Source organism: Sciurus vulgaris (genome assembly GCF_902686455.1).
Source record: "Sciurus vulgaris genome assembly, contig: HiC_scaffold_629_arrow_ctg1, whole genome shotgun sequence".
NCBI classification, from domain to species: Eukaryota; Metazoa; Chordata; class Mammalia; order Rodentia; family Sciuridae; genus Sciurus; species Sciurus vulgaris.
Window position 1 is genome coordinate 11245497 of NW_027632956.1, and position 4530 is coordinate 11250026.

The following is a 4530-nucleotide window of genomic DNA, read 5'->3' on the forward strand; positions in this document are numbered from 1 at the left end:
AACACACCAGAATACTGGGCGGCTGTCTGGAGGAAGAGGCTGGTGGTGGGTCTCTGGGACTCACAGCGATTGTTTGGGGCCCCAGGTGGCTGCTCAGAGGAGGGGCCGCATAGCCAGGCGATTAGTTGCAGAGCAGGGTCCCAGGACCTAGGAGGCTTCTTGGTGGAAGAGCCGCACAGAGACAGGCTTAGGGCGGAGTGAAGGTTCCAGGCCTGTGGGCAGATTCTCTGAGGAGGGGCAGCCTAAGGAGATTCATCTGCGAAGGGTGAGGCTCCCAGGCCCAGGAGGTAGGGCCGGGCCCCTGGAAATTTTGCAGAGGAAGGCAGCGCAGCCCAGGCTGTAGCTGTAAATTGAGGGGAACCTCTAGGAGGGAACTGATAGCGACACCACCCCACCGGGTGAGTCGTCCTTGCTGGGTGAGGTTTCCCCACAAGGATGGTAAAACCAGAGACTCAGGCCCAAACAGGCCTTGCCTCAGCCCACAGCCTAGGTTCCCTTTGGATGACCATTGGTCAACATTTGGAGACACCTCTGCCCACTAGCAGGGAATATACCCCACCTGAAGGCCACCACTCCTAGAGAGGCAGCTTCCTTGTGGAGCACTGCATTATCAACTTCCTCCAAGACTTCAGCCTAATGAAGGCTAAGGGGGGATATATATAGAAATCTTCAGGGACATTGTAAGTTAATAGAGGAAATCTGCAATATCTCAGCGGTCCACTGATACCTGAACAATATGAGAAAACAAGGAAAGAAAATGCTGCAAACAAATCTAGATGTTACATCAATAAAACCCAATGACAGCATGGCAGAAGAAATGACAGAAAAGGAGTTCAGAATGTACATAATTAAAATGATCAGAGAAGCAAATGATGAGATGAATGATGATGATGATGATGAGCAAATGCAAGCATTGAATGATCACACCAATGGACAATTAAAAGAGCAAATACAGGAAGCAAAGGATCATTTCAATAAAGAGTTAGAGATATTGAAAAAAAAAACAAAGAGAAATCCTTGACACGAAGGAAACAATAAACCAAATTAAGAACTCCATAGAAAGCATATCCAATAGGATAGAACACCTGGAAGACAGAACCTCAGACATTGAATACAAAATATTTAACCTTGAAAACAAAGTTGAACACACAGAGAAGATGGTAAGAAATCATGAACAGAATCTACAAGAACTATGGGATATCATGAAAAGGCCAAATTTAAGAATTATTGGGATTGAGGAAGGCCTAGAGAAACAAGCCAAAGGAATGAACAATTTATTCAATGAAATAATATCAGAAAATTTCCCAAATCTGAATAATGAAATGGAAAATCAAGTTCAAGAGGCTTATAGGACTCCAAATACACAAAATGACAACAGACCTACACCAAGGTACATTATAATGAAAATACCTAACATACAAAATAAAGACAGAATTTTAAAGGCTGTGAGAGAAAAGAACCAAATTACATTCAGGGGGAAACCAATGCAGATATCAGCAGATTTTTCAATCCAGACCCTAAAAGCTAGAAGGGCCTGGAACAACATTTTTCAAGCCCTGAAAGAAAATGGATGCCAACCAAGAATCTTACACCCAGCAAAACTTACCTTCAAATTTGACAATGAAATAAAATCCTTCCATGATAAACAAAAGCTAAAAGAATTTACAAAAAGAAAGCCAGCATTACAGAACATTCTCAGCAAAATATTCCATGAGGAAGAGATGAAAAACAAAGAAGCAAATCAGCAAAGAGAGGAATTATCCTAAAGGAATTGTCAAATAAAGGAGGAAACAAGTTGTGTCAAACAAATAAATAAACAAAATTTAAAAAATGAAACAAATGACTGGGAAACCAAATCATTTCTCTATAATAACCCTGAATGTTAATGGCCTGAATTCATCAATCAAAAGACACAGACTGGCAGATTGGATTAAAAAGAAAGATCCAACAATATGTTGCCTGCAAGAGACTCACCTCATAGAAAAAGATACCCATAGACTAAAGGTGAAAGGATGGGGAAAAACATACCATGCACATGGACTCAGGAAAAAAGCTGGAGTATCCATCCTCATTTCCGATAATGTGGACTTCAAGCCCAAGTTAGTCAGAAGGGATAAAGAAGGTCATTTCATACTGCTTAAGGGAAGCATAAATCAGCAAGATATAAACATCTATGCCCCAAACAGTGGCTCATCCATGTATGTCAAACAAATCCTTCTCAATTTCAGAAACCAAATAGACAATAACACAATAATGCAAGGTGATTTTAACACACCTCTCTCACCACTGGACAGATCTTCCAGACAAAAATTGAACAAAGAAGCCATAGATTTCAATAACACAATCAATAATTTAGACTTAACGGACATTTATAAAATATACCATCCAACCAAGAGCGAATACACTTTCTTCTCAGCAGCACATGGATACTTCTCTAAAATAGACCATATATTATGCCACAAAGCTAATGTTAGCAAATACAAGAAGATAGAGACACTACCATGTATTCTATCAGATCATAATGGATTGAAGTTAGAAATAAATGAAAGAGTAAAACACAGAAACTATTCCAACATCTGGAGATTAAACAACATGCTATTATATGATGAATGGATAACAGAAGATATTAGGAAGGAAATTAAAAAATTCTTAGAGGTAAATGAGAACAAAGAAACATCATATCAAAATATCTGGGACACTATGAAAGCAGTACTTAGAGGGAAATTTATTTCATGGAGTGCATTTAATAAAAGAAGTAAAACTCAACAAATAAATGACCTAACGCTACAGCTCAAAGCCCTAGAAAAAGAAAAACAGAACAGCACCAAAAGTAGTAGAAGACAGGAAATAGTTAAACTCAGAGCTGAAGTCAATGAAATTGAAACAAAAGAAAGAATACAAAAAATTGAGAAAATAAATAGTTGGTTCTTTGAAAAAATAAACAAAATTGATAAACCTTTAGCCACACTAACAAAGAGAAGACGAGAGAAAACCCAAATCACTAAAATTCGGAATGAACAAGGAAATATCACAACAGACAGGATTGAAATACAAAACATAATTAGAAGCTTTTTTGAAAATCTATACTCCAACAAAATAGAAAATTTCGAAGACATCAACAGGTTTCTAGAGACATATGAATTGCCTAAACTGAAGGAGGAGGACATAAACAATTTAAATAAACTAATTTCAAGTATTGAAATAGAAGAAGTCATCAAAAGCCTACCAACAAAGAAAAGTCCGGGACCAGATGGGTTCTTAGCTGAGTTCTACAAAACCTTTAAGGAAGAGCTCATTCCAATACTTCTCAAAGTATTCCATAAAATAGAAGAGGAGGGAACCCTCCCTAACTCATTCTATGAAGCCAATATCACACTGATACCTAACCAGACAGAGACTCATCAAGGAAAGAAAATTTCAGACCAATATCCTTAATGAACATCGACACAAAAATTCTCAGCAAAATTTTAGCAAATCGCATACAAAAATGTATTAAAAAGATAGTGCACCATGATCAAGTGGGTTTCATCCCAGGGATGCAAGTTTGCTTCAAAATCAGGAAATCAATAAACGTAATTCACCATATTAATAGACTTAAAGTCAAGAATCACATGATTATTTCAATAGATGCAGAAAAAGCATTTGATAAAATACAGCACCCGTTCATGCTCAAAATACTAGAAAAAATAGGGATAGTGGGAACATTCCTTAACATTGTAAAGGCCATTTATGCTAAGCCCATTGCTAATATCATTCTAAATGGTGAAAAACTGAAAGCATCCCCCCTAAAAACTAGAACAAGGCAGGGATGCCCTCTTTCACCACTTCTATTCAACATCATTCTTGAGACTCTGGCCAGAGCAATTAGACAAACCAAAGAAATTCAAGGGATACGAATTGGAAAAGAAGAACTCAAACTATCCCTGTTCGCTGATGACATGATTATATATTTAGAGGAACCTGGAAATTCCACCAGAAAACTCTTAGAACTCATAAGTGAATTCAGTAAAGTAGCAGGTTACAAGAACAATGCCCATAAATCCAACGCATTATATATATAAGTGATGAATATTCAGAAAGAGAAATTAGGAAAACTACCCCATTCACAATAGCATCAAAAAAAATAAAATACTTGGGAATCAATCTCACAAAAGACTTGAAAGACCTCTACAATGAGAACTATACAACACTAAGGAAAGAAATTAAAGAACACCTTAGAAGATGGAAATATCTTCCATGTTTTTGGATAGGAAGAATTAATATTGTTAAAATGGCCATACTACCTAAAGTGCTATATAAATTCAATGCAATTCCAATTAAAATCCCAATGACGTACCTCACAGAAATAGAGCAAGCAATTATGAAATTCATCTGGAAGAATAAGTAACCCAGAATAGCTAAAGCAATCCTTCCCAGGAAGAGTGAAACAGGGGGTATTGCAATACCAGATCTTCAACTCTACTACAAAGTAATAGTAACAAAAACCACATGGTATTGGTACCAAAATAGAAAGGTAGATCAATGGTACAG